This window comes from Pseudopipra pipra, chromosome 19 (genome assembly GCF_036250125.1).
Source record: "Pseudopipra pipra isolate bDixPip1 chromosome 19, bDixPip1.hap1, whole genome shotgun sequence".
NCBI lineage: Eukaryota > Metazoa > Chordata > Aves > Passeriformes > Pipridae > Pseudopipra > Pseudopipra pipra.
In genome coordinates, this window is record NC_087567.1 from 2653263 (window position 1) to 2677857 (window position 24595).

General features: G+C 53.6%; 1 long non-coding RNA gene across 1 annotated transcript in view; it reads left to right on the forward strand.

Moving 5' to 3' along the window:
• The first annotated feature begins 4457 nt into the window (after window positions 1-4457).
• LOC135424450 (uncharacterized) overlaps window positions 4458-24595 on the forward strand; it is a 28066-nt gene continuing 7928 nt past the window's right edge. The window contains exons 1-3 of the long non-coding RNA XR_010435226.1: window positions 4458-4556; window positions 6560-6684; window positions 8003-8109. This is a non-coding gene — a long non-coding RNA (uncharacterized LOC135424450). The remainder of the gene's footprint in view (window positions 4557-6559; window positions 6685-8002; window positions 8110-24595) is intronic.

Sequence of the window (24595 nt, forward strand, 5' to 3'; positions counted from 1 at the left end):
CTGCCCTTTCACAGCCTGCTGGGGTTTCCTGGCTCTGCGGCTCCCACACACCCCGAGAGCTGGAAAAGCCGCTGGAGCCGCTCCTGGGGAGGGCTGGGGGGATGTGGCACATCCCGGGCCACAGTGACCTGGGGGGGCTCCAAGGTCGGTGCAGGTCTGTGTCCCAGCTCAGCTTCTCCGAGCAGGGAATCCCAGAATCCCAGGATATGCCGAGCTGGAAGGGACCCACAAGGATCATCCAGTCCAACCCTCAGCCCTGCACAGGCCCATCCCCAAGAGTCACCCCCTGTGCCCCAGAGGATCAGCCAAACCCTCCTGGAGCTCTGGCAGCCTTGGGGCTGTGCCCACTGCCCTGGGGAGCCTGGGCAGTGCCCAACCAGCCTCTGGGGGAAGAACCTTTTTCTAATATCCACCCCAAACCTGCCCTGGCACAACTCCAGGCCATTCCCTGGGTGCTGTCCCTGGTCCCTCCAGAGCAGAGCTCAGTCCTGCCCCTCCTCTGCCCCTCCTGAAGAAGCTGGAACTGCAAAGAGTTACATGTTCAGTTGGGCATGGCCAAATAATCCTGCCCAGTCCTGGAAACCCCTCGGAAAGCTCCGGGACACTTCCATGAGCGTGTCATGACATGGGACCCCTCTGGCATCATTTTTCCATCACACTGTGGAAATTAATGCTGAGAGCTTTGCTGGAGCTCTGGGAAAGCCAGGATGAGAAACTCAGTGTCACAGAATCATAGAGTCCCAAATGGTTTGGGTTGGAAGGGATTTTAAAGACCAACCACTTCCAACCCCCTGCCATGGGCAAGGACACCTCCCACTATCCCAAGGTGCTCCAGGCCCTGTCCAACCTGGCCTTGCCAGGCCTGGCCTGGGTATCAAAGCATACAGCCAACACTATTATCATCAAATTATTACCCTTGTTATTTTCTTATTTTCTTGCATGTGGGGTCTGCTCTCTGTGTTAACCAAGGACTACGGGGAGGACTCTGGGCTGACAGGAGACCTCGTGTCAGGATCTGTGGCCATGGCCAGAATTTTGCACTTTTCTTCATGGCTTCCTTTTTTTTTTTTTAATCTGTGGCCAGTTGTTTTCTTTCCTCCCTGTAATGTGACCAGTGTGACATTTGGGTTCTCCAATCCCTTGCTGATGTTCCCTGCCACCTGGAGCTCTGCCATGGTGTCCCTGTCCTCTGGCTGCTGTGCTCCTGCCCAGAGGGGGGGGATGGTTTCTCACCAGTCACAAGGACATCAGGCCATCATCCTCCATGTTGCCCCAAATTATCCCATTGTGTTGGAGGCAAACCTCATCTAGACAGGTCAAGGTGTGTGAGAAATGAGCAAAATGCACAAATTTAGGAAAAAAATGCCACCAAACACACACAAAATATCATCTTGACCTGGCAGCGTTACCACCAGGGGCAGCTTTGGTGTCTCTGACACTGTGAGTGCACTTTCCTGTTGCTGGAGACACCCTCAAATGTGGGATTCCAGCCCTTCTCTGTGACTGGAGACCTTCTTTGTGTCAGCCCAGCCCTGAGGGTCTTGTAACCAGATGGAGGAGGAGGAATTCAGGTGATGCAGGACAGAAAGGGTTTTTCTGGGGCTGGGGATGTCCTCAGCTCAACTCCTCTGACTTGCAACTTTCTCTGACCATGAGAAGATCTCCAGGCTTTGACCACAGCTCCAGTATTGTCCCTGTTGGAGGAACTGGGCTGCCTTGGCTCCCTGCCTCAGTTTCCCCAAACAGAGCTACCAGTGTACCTACCTCACAGGAGCAGAGGACACACAGGGACAATGTTGTGCTGGACACAATGCCACCGTGCTTTCCCCCTCTTCAGAAAGTCTGGATCACACCAGCATCCCACCTCTGGGTTGGAGTGAGACCTCTGGGATGTGATCCTGAGCAGGACCCAGCCTGGCCCTACAGGCATTGCCCTGTTGGATCCCCCTCGCTGTGCACAGAATGAGCACCTCTGGCTACGAACAGTAAATCCTGGAAGTGGTTACATCCCTCCTGCACACTGCAAAGGCATCTGGAAAGGGCCCCAGCCCGGGGAAGAAGGATGGTGTGGGTCAGTGCTGCGTGGTGGATCCGGCTCTGCAGGGACAGGGTTTAGTGGAAGTGATGTGGCCCAGCCTGGCCAGGACGGGCTGGATCCGTGTCACACCAGGAGGGGCTCTGGCTCCCTGCCCTGCCAGAGCCCAGCCTGGAGCCACGATGGCTCAGATTGTCCTCATGCTGCTTTTTCCAGAGCAAGGCTGGAGCGCCTCTTCCCGGGGCTGGGGGCTCCCAGAGGAAGTGATTATTCATTTCCAGGAATGTGTGAACCAGGGAGAGCTCCTGGAAACCTCCTTAGTGCTTGATGTCAATGTGTTTCCTCAGCGCTGGACTTCTGTGTCCTTTGGGGCCAGAGAACCCTTTGGCATCACTGCCTGGTGCCATCCAGGCTGCCTGGGCAGCTCCAGGCTGGGCTGATCCCTGGAATAGCACTGTCCCAAAGTGGCCAGAGGTGGGTGGCTGCAGAGCTGCCAACTCCTCCTCCACAGGGACAGGCTCTCCCAGGGCAAGGACTGGTTTCCAGGAGTGTAGATAAATCATCCCAATGGAAACTCTTCCCTGAACTTCTCTGCTGCTCTTACACCAGCACAAGCTCAGCATCCACAGGACCTGTCGCAGTTTAACTACGCACTGAAAAAACCCTCTTTTTGCTTATTCTGAAACTGCATCCTCCTACTTTCATTAATATGACCTTGCAGGATGGAGACCTGCTTTTCTTCCATCACAGCTGCCTTGGAGAGCTGTTCCTTTCAGCCACCCCTCTGCTGTCATCTCTGGGATGGGCAAACAACATCCCCAGTGCAGGCGACTCGCAGCTTTCTCAGGTGGAACAACATCATCCGAAGCTCTAATCCCTTTTCCTCCCCTCACCCTTTCTCCCCTGGGCTGGGGGGAGCTGGGTGCACCCACCAGCCCTCCTTGCCTCCATCCCTGCTCCTCCCAGCACAGGGCTGGGACACGCTGGGGCTGGGACAGGGTGACCTCAGCGCCGAAACTCCTGGCTGGGCCTCAGGGCTCTGCCCCTGGGTGTTCCCCAAACGCCTCTTTATTTACGATGCTCCATGAAAACAGTTACTGTCACTACCAAAGAGGCTCAGCTGCAGAAGCCCCCAGCTTCCCTGGAAGGAGGGACAGAGCTGCCAGACTGTATCCAGGCACAGCTGCTGGTAATGGGGATGGTGACAGCTCGTGTAATCCCCGACCACTGCCTGTCCCAGAGAGGGGCTGCTCTGGGTGGATAACCAGCCCCTCTCCCTCTCCTGGGGTTGTTTCAGGTGGAATTGCTGGGCTCAGTTGAATTTGCTGGGTTCTGCCTGCTGTCTTTGGGAGCATCCTCCCCATCCTGCCCCACCTCGGTCCCTTCCGGCTCCCACCCTCTGCCCCTGCCATGGGCGTCCCCCTCCCTCTGTCTGACTGCACTGCTCAGGATTGTGGTTATTAAAATCTGCCCAAAAATAAGATGAAGGTTTGCTCTCCCTCCTCCCCATCTGGCTCAGCCTTCACCCTTTCTTTAAGGACATGGAGAGGTCACATTGCTGCTTCCTCTGGCCACTCAGGGGTGATCCCATGGGAGGGGAGGCCAGCAGGGAGGAGACATATCCACGGGTTTGGGTGCAGGATTTGTCCTGGCATTACCAGTCCTGCCTGCTGGGAGAGCCCCGGGGCGGGCAGTGGCTGCATGGGTGGTCTGTCCTCTCCTCCCTCCACAGCCAGGAATCCCTCGAGGCTCTCATGGCACGAGAGGCACCATTACACACTTCCCAAACTTGCTGCTTCTTGCCAGAGACATTACTCAATCCAGACACAGCAGGAGCGTCCAAATCCCTATCCCATGTGCAATCGGGTAAGAATTACACCCAGCTTCCTGCAGGGAGCCCTCACCCACCTGCTGCAGGTGCAAATCAACTCCTTCCATGAGAGCAACGTGTTCCAGAGAGAAAACATCAGAAAACATCTATTTTTGTGCCTAAAGGCACTTGTGGGGGGGACTGACCTGGTGAGACATCACAGACAGCGTGAGGGGCTGCAGGGGGAAGTGGTTCCCTCCTGTCCCCTCCTGTCCCCCATGCAGGGACCAGGAGAGGGGAAGCACAGCAGCTCTGGTTCAGAGCACACACATCCCTGCACTGCAGCAGGGAAGGAGGATCAGGGACAGGATGAAAGCCCTGTAACTCCCTGGTGAACGGCCTCTTGCCCAGCCTCCTCCCACAGGCTCCACTTCTGCAATTTGTCATAGGAAGAGAAATGGAAGCTCTGGGAAGAATCACAAGCTCCAGTTTGTCATAAGAAGCAAACTGGAAGCTCTGGCAGGAATCAGAAGCTCCCTAAGGCTTTGTGTAGGGAGTATCTATGAGGTCACCCCGTTCCTGCTCCTCCTATTGCAAAACATTCCCCTCTGTGGCTTTTCAGTGTAAGACACAATCTGCCCTGAATCCATCTCCTGCTCCAGCAGGCTGCAGCTCCTGAGGCCAGGCTGGATATTCTTTAAGTACATGGAGGTAAAAGCAGAATATTTAGAAGTCCCAAGGGTCTGTGAGTTGATACACAATCACCACTGAGCCAGGTAGGCTCTGATCCACAGCAGTGCTCCGTGGCTGTGCTGGGGTTTGGTGCTGCTCTGCACCCTCTGCACGGACACACTCACCCATGTCCAGCGTGTGGGGATGCAAAGACATGCTAAAGGCAGCAGCTGGGCTGTTATTTCATGGTTTAGACCAGTAGCCAGCTTTTACAGGACCCAAGACGAGCTCCCTGTGCCTGCAGAACTTGTCTTGTCCCAAAATATGTATTAGCTTTGCTTCTGTGTGGATGTTCTCCTTGTTATAGTGGTTTTCCTACACCAGTGTGTGATGGAGATGTAAGATAGTCAGGTGTTCATGTGTGTCCTTCCCACACAGCTCCTCAAAGCCTCCCTTTCCACAGCCTCCAACAGCAAACGTGGTTTCTCCCAAGACTGGAACAGCCAGTGGGCACTGCGGGAGGAGCTGTCTGGATGCTCATGTAATTAATGCATCCAAAAACGGGAAGCTGAGATGTTTGGGATTGACTTTGGTGCACACTGGCCTGCAGAAGGGTATAAAATGCTGCTGGAGGCTGGGAGAACTGGGCTAGCTGGTCTCCTGAGGCTGCAGGAGTTTCTGGGTGGGATTCCCTCCCTCCCTCCCTGTAGCACACGTGGTGTCGAATGAGCAGGTTCTGGTTAACGATGGGTTTAATTTGGGTTTCAAATCCCGAATTTCTGGGAGCCAAAGGAATGAGCTGATGAGCAGCACCTGGCACGAGCAGTCCCTGGGCATGGGCTCATAACATGAGAACATTTGGGGCTTTTTAAGGTTTCTTTTCTTGCCTCAAATCTCCGAGGCATTTCTGGATGTATCACCCCTGACGGACCAAGCCTGTTTGTGCAGAGCAGCTTAACATACATTCCTGCTATTAATTAAACTTCCAATCTGTCAGCAAAATAGGATGTTTGCTGGGTGGAGCCACAGATTAATTCCAGCTTTTTGGACACCCAGGCAGGTGTGATAACCATGGGATAGACTCATCTGAATTATCTGGGGGGCAATATCCATGGACTGGTGACCTGCTCCAGGGTGTGCATGGGCCAGTGTTGGTTTAGGCATTTAATTGGTGTTGCTTTGAGAGGGCTGGATGTGGGTATTTTGTTCACACAGGATGTAGGAAGGATGATATCATAGCATCATATCATGGAATCCCAGAATGGTTTGGGTTGGAAGGGACCTTAAAAATCATCCAGTTCCAACCTCCTTCCATAGGCAGGGACACCTTCCACCAGCCCAGGTTGCTCCAAGCCCCGTCCAACCTGGCCTTGGACACTTCCAGGGATGGGGCAGCCACAGCTTCTCTGGGCAACCTGTGCCAGGGCCTCCCCACCCTCACAGGGAAGAATTTCTTCCCAATATCCCTGCCCTCTTTCAGTATCAGTTGAGCTGTGTGTGCAGCACAGGCTTCAGGAGCAGAGTCACAGAGGGAGCAGCACCGAAGTGACCAGAAGGACTTTTTCTAGTCAAGATTTGTAGTTTCTGGAGAGCTGGTGTGGGAGGAGGATGGTGATACAGCCCTTGCACTGCCACAGGAGTGCACACAGGATCTGGATCAGCTGCCCAGAAAAATGCTTGTCCTTGTGGGGAGGTAACCAGGGGAGAAAGAAAAGTTTGGAGAGACAGATGAGGCTGTACAAGGGCCATGTACAGGCCAACAGGAACAACTGGAGACATCCAGGCTGATTTTAGGGTTACTTCCTAAGGAAATGAGCTCTGTAGCAGTGCACTGAGTGCCTCTGCCCTGGTAGCCTTTATCCAGCTGGCTGATCCAGCTGAAACCCAGCAGAGAAATTCCCCAAGACATTTCAAATGCCCTTTTAAAGGTGTGCAGTGGGGGCTGGAGCAGGGCTCAGCTGATGGCTCTGACTGAGGAGGTGGCTTTGGGGGATAAAAGCACCTCCAGCAGCTGGGCTGACTTCCACCTCTCACTTCATCAGGTGCTGCTGCTGAAATACTTTTGTGCTGTCATAGGCACCCAACAATGGTTGGATTCCTGGGTGTGTCCTGGGGCCTAATTCCAGCAGAACTTGCCCTGCTCCAGGCTTGGCTGCAGCATCCACAGGTACTGGGGGCTGAGGGCATGAAAATGGGGATGGGTGAGGTTGGGACTGGAAGGAGAAAGCAAGGGAAGGTGGCTTAGAGAAGGGAGTGGTGAGCTGGGTCTGAGGGATCAGCAGCCTGGAGGGAGGGTGTTGAAAAGGAAAACAAAGGAGTGTCTGCAGCCCCTGGCTGTGCCCACTGCCCAGCTCCCAGCTGGCAGGGGGTGACACTGGGATTCTCAGAGCAGTCCCACGCTTTACATGCTTGTTTTTTTGGTGGTGCAAAGCCAAGTGCTCTGGGTAAGGAGAGGTGGAAAAGTGTGTGCAATGGGGTAACTGGAGATGAGGAGCACCCCCAGTGCAGGCAGCTGGGTGTGTGCCCAGGGTGGGGGAATGGCTGGAACCCCAGGCAAGGAACTGGGAACTGGCACCAACCAAGGCCCTGTGGTGCCAGCTGAGGGCTGGTCAGTCACCCTGGGATTCTGCAGGAGCCAGGGAACAGACCCCAGACACAAAAATAACCCCTGGAATGGGTATGTTGATTGTCAGGGAACAAAAGCCAAAGGATTCTGTTGGTTGGGGTCCCTCCCTGGAGGCACCAGCTCGAGCTGTTATTGCATCACTGCACCACAATGAAGGGACTTAAAGAAACCAGAAGTCTGGGCCTCAGGTTGCCCAGAGAAGCTGTGGCTGCCCCATCCCTGGAAGTGTCCAAGGCCAGGTTGGACAGGGCTTGGAGCAACCTGGGCTAGTGGAAGGTGTCCCTGCCCTTGGCAGGAGGTGGAATTGGATGATCTTTAATGTCCCTTCCAACCCAAACCATTCTGGGATTCTGTGACTATGCTGTGGGAAACCTGGGGCCAGGTTGGTGAGGGAACCTTGTGAGTGTGGGGTGTGCAGGGAGTCAAGGAGGACACCCATGGGGGTCACTTGGAGCTGCCTACTCTGAAGGGACTTGGGTCCCAGCACTGCCAGTCTGAGTGTGGAGTGTGTTAAGGAACACACAGCACTGGAGGGTGAGGCCGAAATTTCTCTCATTGTGCTGGTTTTTTTCCTTTAAAATGCATGACTTTGCCACCTGCCCAGTGCTATTCCAGCGCTGTGAGCTCTGTGTGCACTGCCCAGCACCCAAAGCCCCATTCCAAGCCTTTCAGGCAGGAGCTGCACTCCCAGGCCAGGCAGGGAGAGCACCATAACATCTCTGCAGTAACCCTGCTTGTTGGCAGCAGGGCACCTCCTGCACTCTGCTCCTCACCCGTGGCCCTGAGGGGGGAAAAAGGGAAAGAAAAGTTTGGCCACTCCGCCAAACGCTGATTTGCTTGCTTGGTGCCCCCACTACAGATTCAGTGAGCCAAAGGGGAGCTTTTAAAAGGAAATCCTGGAGCTGTCAGAGCAGGATTAATTTGGCCACTTGACACGGATGGAACAACCTCCTGCTGACACCTTCAGTAAGTAGCCTGTGCACAGGTACGGGCTGCCCGGGGAGGGGGTGGATGGGCAGGATCCTGCCGGTGGTTGCCCAGGGCAGGGATAAAGCAGAGGAAGCTGGAGGATGCCCACGGTGTGCCCCTCCAGCGAGGGCACTTCACCCACGCTGGTCTCCTGCAAAACTCTGGGATTTCTTGCAGTCTTAAATATCTACTGAGCTGAAACTTAAAACTCGGCTGCAGGAACACGGATGAAGCCGCACCTTTGGTGTCTGTGGCTGCCCACGTGGAGATGGTTTTGTGCTGGGAACTGGGGGCTCTGCTGTGCTAAATAAGGTTTAATGTTCTGTTTGACCTTGGTTAGTTGTGCCGGGCCAGCCCTCGCCGTGCGTGTCCTGCAGCTCCCAGTGGAGTCAGGAGTTACCTCCTTAGGGAATGTGGGATGCGCGCCCTGAAATAGCTGAAAATACTCGGATTTTGTTACGGGCAGCTCAGCAGAAAACAGTGAGGCTCATTTAAGTTCTTGTAGCAGGTGCTTCCCGAGGTGTAACTTCCCCGCTCCGGGATGCCCAGTAATTGAGGTTGATTAGTGGCTAATTGGAGCCATTAGTGGCTCGTTTAAGGCTTCGCTGCCCGTGCGATGGAAACGGGCAGGGAACTTGTTTTTGCAGCAGGTAACACAAAAATCACTTTCTGTGTGGCTTGGTGTGGTACGTGTAGTATGAACATCAAACTGTGTGTGTTCACCAGGCTCTGCAGAGCCCTCAGAGCCTGCCCGTGGGTGTCCGGGGTGTAATTCCTACACCTCTGGGTAGGAGGTGATGATGGAGTCTACGGTCTAATTAAGTGATGGTGGAACCTGTAGTGTAATTCTTGGTGTTTTGCATTTTCCTGGATGTTTTCTACCTTCTTGCAGCCATGTATTTGCATGTACCTGCTACATCTCTACATGCTCTTGAGACCCCTACCTGGGGGTGGGAATATTTTGGCTCAGCCTCTGTGGCTGCCTGTGGGGCTGTGTGTGCAGGCAGAGATGCTCTTCCACCTAAGAGGGTCCCTGATGCTGGAGGTGACTCTTGTTGTGCCACAGCCTTGTGGTGGGACCTCTGGGAGATCCTTGTCTCTCTCCCACTCTCAGGACCTTCCTGTAACATTTCCTGCCATCTCTGGCCAGTGAATCCCAGGGCTACACGTGGTCTCTAAGTGGAAAAGCAGGACCACGATCCTGGGCTGTCCTTGTTTTCCCAGCAGAATTTGCAGCACAAGGACGTTTCCATCCGGAGAGGTTGATGTTTTGGTTTAAAAAGCTGGGTGCTGCTCTCTCTGCCCCCAGAGAAACGGGTATGTAGTTGTTCTATGTAGCTGTGCTCACTCATTAACTCACAGATCACCGGGGTATATTTTTTTTGCATGAGTTGCTCAACTAAAGTTTGAAGATTATACAAACAAAAAGAGTATGAAATAGCTGGAAAATGGTGCTGGGATGGGCCATGACTGTAATTTTGCCATAGGACTGGGAGCTGGCTTGATGTTGTTCTGTTGAAGGCACAAACTCCTCTGCTACCTCTAACAGGGTATTTCAGCCTGTGTGCTGTGGAAGAAAATAGCTCAAGGAGCTCCAACCAGCTCTTGAATTGCCTGTTGGTGGCTTGTGGGCTTCAGGTGATGTGTCCCTGGGTGCTGTGCAGAGATCCCCTGGCAGCTGGCAAGGCCTGTCCCCTCTTGGGACACTGCCCTGGTCCTCACAGCCCCCTGTGCCCCTCACAGTGAGGGTGCAGGGAGCCCTGGGGTGCTGAGGCCACCACATCTGACTGGGTGTGTGATCAGCTGGCCTTGGGCTGTGAGACACTTGCCATCCTGAAGGGGAGCAGTTGTTTTTCATCAGGACTCCACAACCCCACGGGCTCCCCCAGGCTGGGGCTGGATGAGGGGTCAGGCTGTCCTGAAGCCAAACAACGTGCTGAGGTGCAATCCTGCTCCAGACATCTCAAGGTGGGTGGGACTGGCTCCCTGTGGGCTCCTTGCTTCCCCTGGATCCTCCAGCCCTGTCCATACACCAGCTGCAGAGGTTTCTGTTGCCAGCCAGGGTTATGTCAGCCCTGCCTGCTGTGGGCAAGGATGCCCTGTGTGCCTCTGGTTTCAGCCTGTTGAGGTTGAGCTGCTCTACAGCCCTGTTTCTTGGGCAGGGATCACTGCTTTTTCCACCTGCAGCTCTGATTTGGTAGCCTGACTTTGTCCCAAGGGATGAGGTGTGTTTCTTGGGGAGCTGCTTTTTCCTTTTCTCCACCAAGGTTTGCTGGGATCGGTGGTCAGGAGTGTTGGAGGAGACAAATGGCATGTGCTGCATGCAGACAGACAGGCAGATGTATGTGTTCCATGCACTTGGAGCCCTGCCCAGGGGAACATAGGAAGCAGATGTTGGATTGGGACCTGCTGGATAAGCCATGGGCCCTCACTTCCTCCCGTGCCTCTGTGGTCTGGGTTGGCCAGAGCTGGAGTCAGTAACTCTGCAGGGGCTCAGGCAGATCAGTGCAGCCCTGGCTGCTTCTGCTGAAAGGAATGTCTGTTCATTTTGGAGTTTGGATAGTGGAAAAAGGGATCCAGAAGGCAGGTTAAATAGGAATTGAAGCATGATCAGGAAATTGAGATGCTCTGACTGCTTTTCCCTATTCTCAAGGAAGCCTGGGGGCTGCTCTAAGGTACCCACGGGCCAGCTGGAGACAGCTGGGTGTGTTGGGTGCTCCTCTGAGAGTCTGTCCTGCCCAGCCAGACCCATCCCCACCCATTCCTTAGACACCACTTGGTTATCTGAGTTCTTCCATCTTCAGCATTGGTTATCTGAGTTCTTCTCCATCTACCCCAGAGCTGGACAAAAGCTGAGGGTTTAACCTTCAGATCTCCTTGAACTTCAGCCCAAAGAAAGACCCAAATGGGTGAGATCCTCAGCTGGGCTCCACAAACTTTCCTCACTTCCACAAGCCAAGGAGCAGGAATTATCTCACTTGTCCTCTGCTGTGCCACCTGATGCTTGTTCCTGTACCATGAGGACTGATAGGAAGGGATGTATCTGGACCATGAAAGAGAGTCCTAATTAAAATCTCTCTGGGGCCATGCAGCCCCTGGGGTGTGCTGGCAGTGCTGCTGTGGTGTGCAAGAGCTGCTCTGCCCACAGGACAGCAGTGCCAGCTCTTGCTGGTGCCCTGTGCCGGGTCAGGTGAGCAGTCATGTGCCAAAATGGGAGAGCAGCAGGTCTGCCTTGGGCTGTTGGGTCTGGGCTGCCTTCACTGCTGACCTCAGGGCATAGAGGAGCAGCAGGGAAAGCTGGGCAAAGAAATATTTCCTCCCCAAAATGTGAGATCTCGTGATTCCAAATGTTCAGGGGCCGTGGGTGTGTGCCCAGCCCAGCTGGGTTGGTGCTGGTGTGGAGCACCAGTGGTCCCAGGCTGGCTCCAAACACTGCTGCCTGTGTCTGCCCCTGGGGTGTGACATTCCTCCCAGCTCTGGCTCCTGGCTGCAGCTTGGATGTGCCAAAGGAACACTGCTGCAGCACAGGGAGGGGTCTGTGTGAGCTGGATGGCTTTCTGCAGCATGGAGTTTCTTTGCTCCTAACAAAAAAACCACAAAAAAACCCCACACCAAAGCCCCAAAAAACAATTAAGGAATTTTATTGTGTCTCAGCCATAGGCTCTCGTTAAAAACCTACCAAGGGTTTGTTAATTCGTGGCTGGAGATGGGAAACAAAGGTTGCTACATGATCAGTTTTGCTGAGAAGGAAAACTTCACTGGAGTGATTTTGCTTTTGGAGTGAGGAACAGCACTGTTGGGAAATATATCCTGAAGAGGATGTTTTGAGGGACTTGTGCCTTTCCTGCTCTAAGCCATATGTGCAGCTGGAGCAGCTTCAGCCCTGGCTGACTTTCAGGGCAGATTAGGAAAACTAATTGGATCCAAATGCCCTGATTTGGCTCCTCTGAATAAGGAGGATCTGAGATCCAATGGGTGGTTTGGGGTGTCAAATGTCTCCTGTGCAGGGTTGAGTGCCACAGGTGATGGGCTGGATGTGGCTGATGGTTTGGAAGGGACTTGTCTCTGGAAGCCCAGCACCTCAGAGGGGCTGAACCTTTTGCAGAGGGAGCTCCAGCCAAGGGTGTGTCACAGCTGGCGACAAAAACCTCTGGATGCTTTTGGACATAGTGGCCTGTTCTTTCATTTGAGGGTGCCTCATTTTTTTTGAATCAACCAGCTTTATGAAGTGTTAATCTGAGACATCCCTTTCCTACCAGCTCAGGGAAAAGGCAGGTTTGTGGGGGCCACTTGTTCTACTGGTTTTGGCTTTTGCCCTCTGTCTCTGCAGCCCGGGGAAGATTGTGTTCTGATTTACACTGTCATGTTTTCTGCAATGCAGATAAGGGCAGGAGCAAGCAGAGGGTGGTGGAAGGCTGAACTCTGGAGGGCTGAGCTGTTCTCCAGGGACAGCTCAGCAGAAATTCAAAGGAATGTTGTCTTGAGCACAGCTCAGGAAGGAGAATGCAGGAAGTGATGAATTCAGTGGTGGACACTCATATTTCTTAGGAATCTTGTGTTGCTGGTGTCCAGATTGAGTTGGTGTTTGCTTCTCTTGGAAATGATATCAAAAGCTTCCTTGCAGGAATGTGTGAGAGATGCAGCAAACTTGCAAGCAAATCCCTTGGGCATCCTGGTGGAAAAGCAGTGCACATTTTTAACTGGGGGTGGCTGATCTGAAGGTTTCAATGTGAGCTCACATGTGTCCTGCTGGCACCTCTGTCCCTGCTGAGCTGCTGCCTGGTGGCCCCTGTCAGCCCACGTGGGCCCAGGGCTGAGTCCTGCTGATGGAGCAGCTTGTACACAGCAACTTGTGTAGAAAAGGATTAACAGTTCCTCTAGAAATCACCCCAAAGCTCTTTGGACCATTTTGGATGTGTTCCTTGCATTTATTTGGCACTGCTGGCCAGCTCCATCAAGCCTGTGTGTATGTCTGGGCAGTGTGAGCACACTCAGCTCTAGCCCTGACCTCCTGCTCACCCAGATTGATCTCCCAGACTTAAATCTTTTTTCCCTTATCCAAGTGTTCCCACAGCTTTCAGAAAGTTGCTGCCATCTAAAGGGTGCTGAAAGGATGCTCTGAAGCTGCAGAACCGTGGAGGTGGTGAACACTTGGGTCAGTGTGTCCCTGTTCACGTTCCAGCATCAATCCTAGGGAAAGGAGCCTGGGGTTGTGCTGATTTGGGGGCAGTCCAAATGTGGCTGTGCTATCTGAAAATCACAGCCTGGTTTGGGTTGGAAGGGAAATTAGAGATCATCCAGTTTAAACCCCCTGCCATGGGCAGGGACACCTTCCACTGTCCCAGGTTGCTCCAAGCCCCGTCCAACCTGGCCTTGGACACTTCCAGGGACGAGGCAGCCACAGCTTCTCTGGGCAACCTGTGCCAGGGCCTCCCCACCCTCACTGTAAAACACTTCTTCCTTATATCTAATCTAAACTGACCCTCTTTTAGCTTTAAAAAAAGGTTTGAAGTGTGCTTTGGGTTTGTTCATAGGGATCAGATGGTGCTCAAGGGAGTCTTGGTCAAAGCCAGAACTGGTCCCTGTAGGAGAGCAGGGCATCCATTGGTCACAGGAATGTCTGTTTGCGGGAATTCATCAGATTTCTGGAGCTTTGTGTGCAGTTACCAAGCCACAGGCAAAAAGCACGAGCACCCTGTGTCCTGAGAAAGCATTTGTTTTGGCTTTTCGTGGCCTGTTTGCAGGACTCTGGGAGGGCTGCAGGGCTCTGGGAGAGCTGCTTTCCCTTCTGATGAGCTGTGTTCTGAAAATGGGGAGAATTTCCTGTGCTGAGTGAAGCTGTTGGTTGACAGAAGGTTGCTGCAGATGGCAGATACAGAAAGGGTCACGCGAGCGGTGACACGAGTGCTCTGACTATTTCCTTGTTGACAGAGCTGTTCTCAGCTTCACTTGTTAAAACTGACTTCCCAGCCCTGGGTCGTAGGGGAAAGGTTTGGTTTGGGAAGGGCTGCTCAGGCACAAAACCCAGTTCACTTGGGAGGGTCCTTCTGCTGTGCTCCTGTGACATTCCTGATGGAATACAGGCCTGTATTTTCCTTTTGAAGATAAATTGTTCTGTGGTGTGCAGCATCCATCAGGGACTTGTAGGAAAATGAATCATCAAGGAGGTGCTTCAATCACTCAGGTCATTCCAGGAGGCTCCCAAAAACACACAAACCCCACCATAACTCAGCAACCACAACTACTTGAGGGAATTTCGTTCCTGGACCTGTAAAACCTTTATCATGGTGTGCAGTCACTGCTGCTCCAGCAGCAGCACTGGAGACCTTGGGGTGGGGGAAAACAAAAAGTGAGGATCTGCTGTAGCTAAACCACTTCAGAAAGTCATTGGAGCAGATAAATGTGCCAATCCACATGGGTGAACTAAGTAGGAGAGCTCCTGCTGCTCGGACACTCCGGTCCCTTCCTGGGTTATGTTTGTTGGGGGTCTGTGTGGGGTTTCCTTTTATGTCTTTGTTCTCTCTTGTTTGTTGTTCAGGAGTAAGGGGCTGGGGAGCCCCATTTGGGTCATCCTGGGTTTCAGGAGGGCGGGCTGGGGATGTTCCCTTCCCGTGGAAGATGAATTGTCCCAAGTGGTGTTTCAGTTCCCCAGGCTGATTTGGCTGCACACTGAACATTCCCACCTCGCATTTTTAGGGCTGTCACAGCCCTGCAGCATCTTCCTGCTAAAAACAGCTGCTGTTCCAGCCCCTGGCTCACGTTGCAGGCTGTGTCCAGAACAACTCGTGTCAGAAAGGCACACACCCCGCTCCTCCCAGCCAGGCATCTCCAGGGAATGCGGGGCGGCTCCGGGATGTGTGCTGGGCTCTCACAACATGCACGTTCACGGCAGCTGGGGGGCGAGATGACCTTGCCCATCCACTCCTGCTCCATGAAGAGGCTGCCCAGAGCAGTGGGGGAGTCACAGTCCCTCGGGGGTTAAAAGCTGTGTTAGTGTCACTTTGGGACATGGCTCAGTGGAGGCCTTGGCAGTGCTGGGGGAATGGTTGGAGTCTGTGATCTTAGAAGGCTTCTCCAGCCCAAATGAATCCATGAACTGGGGGGGCTCAGCCTGGAGAGGAGGAGGCTCAGGGGAGACCTTCTCACTCTCTGCAACTCCCTGACAGGAGGGGGGAGCCAGGGGGGGTCGGGCTCTGCTCCCAGGAACCAGCAGTAGGACAAGAGGGCACAGCCTGGAGCTGCACCAGGGCAGGTTTAGGTTGGACATTGGGAAGAAGTTCTTCCCAGAGAGAGGGATCAGCCCTTGGAATGGGCTGCCCAGGGAGGGGGTGCAGTCCCCATCCCTGGAGGTGTTTGAGCAGAGCCTGGATGTGGCATCAGTGCCATGGTCTGGGTGACAAGGTGGGGTTGGGTCATGGGTTGGACTCGATCTCAGAGGTCTTTTCCAACCTGGCTGATTCTGTGATTCTGTGGTTTCAAAGGGCCAGGTTGCTCATGCAGGGCTGGGGGTTGAAACTCTGGGTCCAGCAAAACCAAAAGCAGGGCTTGGAGCTGAACTGGAGCAGGGATTTTTTGAGCGCAGAGCTTGGCTCGAAGCCCTGGAGATATTTGGGCAATGACATGTCCTGTGGGCCTCCAGCTCAGCAGGAGGCAGTCTGGGGCCATGAGAAACCCCAGCCAGGAGCAGAGGTACCTCAGCCAGGAGCAGAGCACGTGGGGCCAGCTCCAGTGGCAGGAATGCTGTGCTTGGGGCACGGTGTCACTTCTCAGGATGGCAGAGCAGCCCAGTTGCTAATCAGTGGAGCTGTCTGGGAATGCTTTCCTGTGCTAAGGAGGATTTAATGACAAAATGAAAACAAACAGTACGAATTTTCCACTTGGAGAGATCCTTTTCACTCAAAGGCAAAGTCTTCTCTTCTCTTACCTGATCAGGTTTTTGATGTGAAGTGGATATTTTCCAGTTGGAGTTTTTCATCTTGTCAAAAAGTCAAGAGCTCTGAAAAGCAGATTTATTCCAGCAAAATAGTTTCAGGCTCAAGCTTTTTTCCTCCCAGCTCTCTTTCAGACAGCTCAACTCATTATTGCTGTTGAGGTTGGATGCCTCCTGATCTGAATGCCTTCACACAAAAACCTTTTTTCCATGATCAGAGACTGGGATTTTAGTTAAAGCAGAAAAAGCATAAAGCAGAAGAGTCTCCATCCTCAGTTATAAAAAATCTACTGCTGGCCCTGCTGGGAGGAGGCAGGTTGGAGTAGAGGATCTCCAGAGGCACCTCCAGCCTCAGCAGTTCTGTGAACCACTGCACATAAAGCAATGAGCTTTGATTAGGGGCTGCCCTGTGGAAGGGAAGTGTTGGAAGCCACAGAGACTTGACCTCTTGCTCAGTGAAATTCCTTCTGGCCGCTGCTGGAGATAGTGGTTTGCAAGCACAGCTCCTTCCTGGAGCTTCCAAAACAGTCTGGGAAAAGTGGAGTGTTGTGCTGCAGGGTTGGGGTCTGTTGGGGTCTGTGCAAGTCCTTGTCCAAATTCCTTCTAGGCTGGGTAGGCAGGGAGGAGAGGAGACAGCCTGGCTGAAAGCTTTGCCTCCTGCTCCCCATCACAGAGGTGTGGAGAAGCTGATTTTTGTGGCTGTCTCAGCCTTTCAGGAAATCCATGGAAGAGCAGCTTCATCCCTTAGTTGTCACCTGCTCGAACCTGCCCAGGTACATGAGATTCCTTCCTCTCTGAGATGGATTTCTATCCCAGTGCCTTGCCCAGCAGGCAGGTCACTTGCTGCAGCTCAGCCCTGGGGGGTGCCAGGCTGTGGTGGGACCACAGACCCCTTCAGTGCCATGTCCTGATGGGACAACAGCAGCCAACACTGCTGAGGGGCTGGGAGTGACTGACAGGATGGAAGTGTCCCCTTGAGGGACACTCTAGGAAGGAGCAGGTGTCACCCTGCCTCTCAGGCCAGGCTGCTGGGTGAGGAGGGACATGTTTTCTGTGAGGCCTTTTGATGTGGTCTCTGTCCAGCTTGCAAGTGAGAAGCCATTCCCAGACAGAAATGGGGATGTCCATTCGAATGGATATTGGAGAGGGTTTCTCCAGCAGCTGCTCCCAAGCTGGGAGTGGGGACTTGCCAGAGCAGTGTTTGAGTTGCTGATGAAGCACACAGTGGGAACGCTTTGGGCTCCCCTCAGCAAGCTCTGAGTGTTCAGCCAGCTGAACCCCCCGGGGTTATCAGGCTGGGTTTGGAGTCTGGGTCTGAGCCACCCTGGGAGTCTCCCCCATCCTTTCTGGATTGCTGCACATGTTCTGTCCCTTGTGTTTACTGAGTCATGTTATAGTATGTCTTGGTAAAGGAGAAATGTGTGGCTTCCCTGACTCATCTACTTCCTCTCTGTGAAACTCTGTGGGGATCACAGACACCAAAATAGGGAGGGAGGAAAAGCGGGAACCCAGAGCTTCCTTCTTGTTCCTGTGTGGTGCAGGAGCAGCCAGAAGCCCAGCAATGCTCAAATTAACACTGTGTGTGTTTTACATGTCAAACAGGCACCACCTGACAGCGGGATGGACCCCTTGGCAGCGCTGGGTCCTTCTGGGCTGGGCTCCACAGATGTGTGGGTACATGTGATCCCAAACAAGAGCTTTTTCACAGGAAAAGTGATCTGAATTCCACGGGCAGAGGGAGCCAACTGTGGTTGTGGCACTGGGTGACTGGGGGAGCATCAGTGGAAATGACTCTTCAGCAGTTCATGCTGGCTGCCAGCAGGATCTTGCCTATCAAGCCCAGTTTGCTGCAGAGGCTAATAGCCCAGTAATTAAGGTAAACCAAATATTAGCTGGGAGCTGTGCCTGTAACTTAAATCAGATAGCTCTACTTTTGATGTGAGGCTCGATTGGAAAACCTTATGCTTAATTTGTGTTGCATTAGCCTGGTGGCAGCTGGTTTTGTGGGCTGAGCCTGAGCCAGATCTGCTGCTGTCATAAAGCTCTGGCTCTGCTAACACGGTGCTGATTTATGCTGGGTGAGGATCTGGGCCAAGTCTCCTTGTTGTGTTGCTGTAACCTGCATTGTTCAGGCATTTGCTGGGGTGTTTGAGGACAACCCAACAGTAAGGAGGATGTGAGGAAGGAGAAAACACTCTTTTACTTCCTGTTGGTCCGTGGGTTTAATTTTTATTGTGCTATAGATAGACCTGACTGTAAATGAGTCAGATTTGTGCCTGGATTTGAGGTTTTTGTTGTGCTTCAGCATCTCTCTGTACCTGAATTTGTATTAAATGTGGGAGAAGGTGCCTGTCTTCATATCCAAAATGTGCTGAATTTTTACACAGGGATGCTCTGGGTGGGCAGTTCCCAGGGAAGGAGGCAGGAAGGCCCTCTGGGAGCAGCACTGGGTGTCCCAGGCTTGTTGCTCTCCAACCCAGCAACTTCATCACTCCCATTTGCTGCCTGAGAACCACAGGCTGATGTCAGCTCTAGTTCTGCCCCAGCCCCCCCTTGTTCAGCCTGTTCTCTCCCTGGCAGCCCCTTCAGGGCCGGGCTGTGCAGGGCCACGGGCGAGCTGGAGGTTTGCAAACATCCCTCTGAACTGGGGGCTGAGCTGTTTCTCTGGGTGAGGGTGGACTTCAGGGGGTCCTCCCAGTCTTCAGCCTCATCCCAGCTTTATGCTCAGCCTCTGGATTTGGAGCATTACCCCTGAGGTTGTCCCATCCCCGTGGCTCTGCTCCGTGTGGAACTCGTGGTGTGGAGGCAGGGAGTGGGCTGGTTCCACGTGGTTTGGGTGCGTGACCCCATCCATGTGCTGTTGGGTGATGGGACTCAGTGGGCTGCTGCCCAGTGTTCTGGCCATGGTGACTGAGATGCCAGCCTGGGAGGTGCTGATCTCTCCCTGGATTTTGGGTTTGGCCTTGCCTTGTGTCAAGTTTTCCCTGGGGCTTCATGCCCATGAAGAAAGGGCAAGTGATGTGTGGTGAGGGGGAAGCCCTGGCCAAGAACATCCCCTTTCCCTTGTGTTTAAGTCCTTAACCTGAGTGCAGTGCCCTCACAGCACTTTCCTTCTGTGGGAATAATATGAACTTTTGACTCTCTGACTAATCCTCAGAGCTGCTGTCCCTGCCCGTGCTGCCAGTCTGCTCTTGCTCCCTTCAGGTCTGCGATTTCATCTCATCCCAAATCCAGTCCCTCCTCTCTGCAGGGTGTGTTTTAACTGTCAGCATTGTGTTTTGTACTGCTTGTATGAGTACTGGAGGTATTGGAGCTGTGTCAGTGCCTGGGAGAACACTGCAGGTTACAGCCTCCCTGAAGCCAACTCCATGTGCTTGTGATCCCTGTGCAAGAGGAGCCTGGGAATGTGGCTGTGACAGCAGGAAGCTCAGGGTTTGCTGCCTAAATATTGATCTGGTTACTTCTGCTTTGTAGAAGAAATTGTTCCCTGTGAGGGTGGGGAGGCCCTGGCACAGGTTGCCCAGAGAAGCTGTGGCTGCCCCATCCCTGGAAGTGTCCAAGACCAGGTTGGACGGGGCTTGGAGACACCTGGACTAGTGGAAAGTGTCCCTGCCCATGGCAGGGGGTGGAACTGGGTGGTCTTTAAAGTCTTTTCCAACCCAAACCATTCTGGGATTCCATGATTCTACTTGGGAAAGGTTGGAAAGAGCCTGTACTGCTGGTTTAGAGCTGCTGGGGTCTTGCACACAAGCTGTGCTTGGGGCAGACCCCCTTGGTGGGACAGGACCCTTGTCTGTGCTCTGCTCCAAGTCCAAGACTTGGAGCATCACCACTGAGGTGCTTGTAAGCCCTGTGCAAGGGACAGTGTGTCTGCTGGAGAAATAAGGATGGAAAATGCTCCATTGAACTGGTCACCTTGAAGTGAAAACTGACTGTTCTTTCAGGGACATACTGGATAATATCTTAGGAAAATGATTCCTGGGGAAAATGTGGTCCATGCTTGTTCTTTAGTAGCACTAAGACCCTACTTAGCTCTGATTTTCCCCACCATCAGACAGCTGAAGTAGAACAAGGTGATGCTAAACCAAGAAGGCTTGTAATGACTTCCATCAGCTTATTGCTGATTAAGGAAAATTAGGGTGAAATTTGGGGCTGGGGAGCGGGGAGATGAACAGCTTTCCTTGGAAAGCTTTCCAAGGCATGGCCTTTGGATGTCACAAATAAGGCACCCCTTGGGAGTGGTCACAGGGTGGCCTTGGTCTCCAGTGTGTACCTTGTCACCACGTGTCTGGATGCTCTCCCTGCCCTGGCACCACTGGGTTACCAGCCAGAGCACTTGGGGAAGTGCCATGGCATTCCTGGGGGATTAATTGGGAGACAACACGAGAAAGCACAGCCCCACATGACTGGAAAGGCACAAACACTGGGATTTATGGTGTGTTTTCCTGCAGACCCACCACAGGGGTGTCCCGGGCCTGTGTTAGAGGAGGACACAAGTGCAGGGGAACTGTGAAAGCTCCAACTCTGCATGTTGATCTGCACATAGGGAGCAACATCCCTGACTCCTCTGGGAAGGTTTCCATAGGTGAAATTCCAGGGTGAGTGAGCTTTCAGGAAGATCCAGCTCACAGCAAGGTTTGCTGCCTTGCTTAGTCAGTGGGAGTCTTGCAAGAGTCACTAAAAACAGAAGCTGCACTAAAATAACTCCCCAGGCCAGCTCATTTCCAGGGAAAATCCTGCTGAGTCACCAAGTGTAGCTCAAACTACATGTGCTTATTCATAAACACGTGAGGTATCCTGGCTCTCCCTCACTGTGGAGTGGAGCATCCATAGGGCTTCCAAGGGGGATGCTCTGGCTGGGATTCCAGGTACATGGCTCTGCTGCACTGGGTTTGTTTTTATTAGCAGGGTGTTTACAAACATCAGAATTGAAGTGGGGGTATGAGAGACCCCAGTGGATAACAGGATTAGCAGTGGGGTGATTTTAACACAGCCTGAGCCCCCAGACTGCTGGGGTTGGAGTCAGTCAGGGGAGAGGTGAGGGGAGGCAGGTTGGGAGTGCAGCTGGGGAGGAGGCTTGTGTGGGGCCAGATTTGTCCCCTTGGCCTCAGGACACGCCTGTCTGAGCTGGGCTGTGATGGTGGTGGCTCTTCCCTGGTGGAGCTGGGTGCTGGAGGAGGGTGAGGAGCCTCTGCTGAGCTGGTGTCTCCTCCTGAGCTGAGCCTGCTGCACTGGGCTAAGGAGCAGTGGGAAGAGACTGGAGGGAAGCCTGGATGGAGAGGAAAATGCTGAGGAGGCTGTTTCTGTAGAGGTTTTGAAGGCTTTTATGGCCATCAGTGCTTTGAGAGCTCTGGGGCAGCACTCACTGCTTTTCCTGCTTTGCTGTGGTCAGTTAAGTCTCTCCACAGCCATTCCAGGCAGCACCTCTGGAAGGTGCAGGAGAAGGTCAGAGATGTGAGGACACGGTGCTGGATACGTCCCTTCCCTGCCACAAACAGCTGTGCCTTAATCATGGAACCCCAGAATGGTTTGGGTGGGAAGGGGTATTAAAGATCATCTCATCCCCCCCCCCCTGCCATGGGCAGGGACACCTCCCACTAGCCCAGGTTGCTCCAAGCCCTGTCCAACCTGGCCTTGGACACTTCCAGGGATGGGGCAGCCACAGCTTCTCTGGGAAACCTGTGCCAGGGCCTCACCACCTTCACAGGGAAGAATTTCTTCCCAATATCCCATCTAACCCTGCTCTCTGGCAGTGGGAAGCCATTCCCTGTGTCCTGTCCCTCCAGGCCCTTGTCCAAAGTCCAGCTCTCTTGGAGCCCCTTTAGCCCTGTGCTTTGTACAGGTTGCAGGAAATCTGTGTGCTGTGTTGCAGGGGTGCTGGATTTTGGGTTGGGGATGGATACTGTATTTATCTCCTTCCCTAGTGAGCAGCTTATCCCAAAAAAGTCACTGAAGGCAAATAAAACACGAGGTTATTCCTCCTTTTGGAGCTGCAAAGGGTTAACTGCTGCCTGAGCTCATAGCCCAGTGCTGTGGAAGTTGAGCAATCTGGGATTTATTAGGGAAACTCAAACTGGGAGTTAAGAATGCTCCAACCAGCAGAAAGCTTTCTTGGAGCTTTGAAACAAGTTTTCTTCAAGCAAAGCCCTGCTCTGCAGTGGCAATGCCAGGATTTCTTGCAGGGGCCTCCGGGAAGCGAAGGAGGGACAGGCGGATCTGCTCTGTCCCACCAACCCAGCATGGAACTGCTGCTGCTGTTGTGTCTCCTTTCCCAGGCAGACAAAGAGCCCATTGTCCACCCCAGCACTGCTTCCTCCTCCACACCCCAACCCTGATCTTGTTTCTGGTGGACAACAAGGAGGTTCAGTTCTCCCTGGGGATGCACAGTGCTCCAGAGCGATCAGAGGCGTAAAACCAGCTGGGGGTGTGGCCCCTGGCCAGATGCTGGGGAGCAGAAAGAGCTCCTCTGGCTTCTCAGAGGAGGTGGCTGTTCTTCACCCCTGGGATCCTTTCCAGGAGTTAAAAGTGATTGGGGGAAGCTTCAGGAGCCTGGACAGGAGGAACTGAGAGGAGACCTCATAGCTGTGTGTAACTCCCTCAGGAGGGGCAGCACCAATCCCTGCTCTCTGAGAGGAGGGACAGGACACAAGGGAACGGCTGGAGCTGTGTCAGGGGAAGTTTGGGTTGGATCTCAGCAAAAGGTTCTTCCCCCAGAGGCTGGTTGGGCACTGCCCAGGCTCCCCAGGGCAGTGGGCACAGCCCCAAGGCTGCCAGAGCTCCAGGAGGGTTTGGAGAATGCTCTCAGGGACAGGGTGGGATTGTTGGGGTGTCTGTGCAGGGCCAGGAGCTGGACTGGATGGTCCCTGTGGGTCCTTCCAACTCAGCATATTCTATGATTTCAAGTAAAGCACGTGCTGTGCAGTGGGTGGGTGGGGAAGGGAGGGCTGAGAGAGGCTGTTCCCAGTTCCTCGGGGAAATGGGAGCTGATGCTCAGCCCCAGCGTGGCTGGGACTGGTTATTCTCCAAAGTGCCTCCATCAGATGTGGCTGTGCATCTGTATTTTTTCTTTCCTCATTTGGAGTCTCACAGTTAACTGGGAGAATGTTCTTCTGCCAACTCCTCTGCCCGCCCTGACGGGAGGTCCTGGTGCTCCCCCCGACCAGCACGTGCTGGGCTGTTCTGTGGGCACAATGCCCTGCTGTTCCCTCCTTGTGCTTGGTGGGATGACACACTTCTGCTGGCACTGGGGGGGTCATGCTGCAGGAGAATGGGGGTTTTATTTTCTGTGTCACCAGCCTTTGAACCGGGGCTGTCCTGAAACGACCTTATTGCCCTTGGCTGTGTGCTGTGCATGGGCAGGAAGGGGAAAATGTGCTGGATTTCCAAATGAACTTGGAAGACTCTGTTTCTCCCCTTGCTGCTCACTGGGTAGGGTGGGGAAATGGCTGCAAACAACAGGAGTTGCACTGAGTCCTGGTGTTAATGGGACTTTTATCCCATAAACTGCTTTAGGAAGAAATTGTTCCCTGTGAGGGTGGTGTGAAGCTGTGGCTGCCCCATCCCTGGAAGTGTCCAAGGCCAGGTTGGATGAGGCTTGGAGCAACCTGGGCTGGTGGAAGGTGTCCCTGCCTATGGCAGGGGGTGGAATGAGAGGATCTTTAAGGTCCCTTTCAACCCAAACCAATCTGTGATTCCATGAAACTGTGGCTGCTGTGCCAGGGTTGGATTTATCCAGTATTTCACTTGCATGGAGGTGTTACTGTCCTGCTGGTGAGGGATCTCAGCTCCCATCCCTGTTCTACCAGCACCCATGGCAGAGCCTGCCAGGGACATCATACATGGGCAGAAAGTGCCCTGGGGGTGTGAGGAGCTTCAGGATGAGCAGGATGGTGGGGTCTGTGCCAAATTCTTAGTCTTTGAGGTGGCAGATGTTCACAGAGGGTCAGGTAGGAGGCAAATCCACGTGCCTTTATGAACTTGGAGAAATCCTTGTGCTTTTGGCAAGATGAGGTGGAGTAAGAGCGCTGCTGTGTTCCACAGGTGCCCTGTCCACAGCCAGATGCTGGGGTTGGGTTGGTTCAAGCCCTCTGTGGGCACTCTGGGGCACAAAACTTTGGGGGGCAAAACTGTTGTGTAACACTTCCATGAAGAAAACAGAGAGGAATCCTCAGCCCTGTTGGGAACAGCACTGATGGAGAAGCAGACATCTCCTGGTCCTTGCTGGGACAGGAGCATGGGCGTGGATGGGGAGCTGGGCAGGCTGGAAGGTGGTGTGGGCTTGATGCCCCTCATTGGGGGAAGGTCTGGAGGTTTGTGTGGACTGATGAGTCCAAGGGAACCTGTCCTGGCTCCCAGGAGACACCTGAAGCCTGGTGTATCAGCTGGCCTGGAGATGCCCAGCAGCTTGCCTGTGGAGCTGCTGTCCCCTCTCCAAAAGGGGAGGGATTCAGCAATGGCTCCCTCCACCACCTCCAGGTGTGGGGGTAGCTGTGAGTCCTGGTCCCGAGGGGAGGCACCTCCAGGCTCTGCCCCTCCATCTGCTGCAAGCAGGGA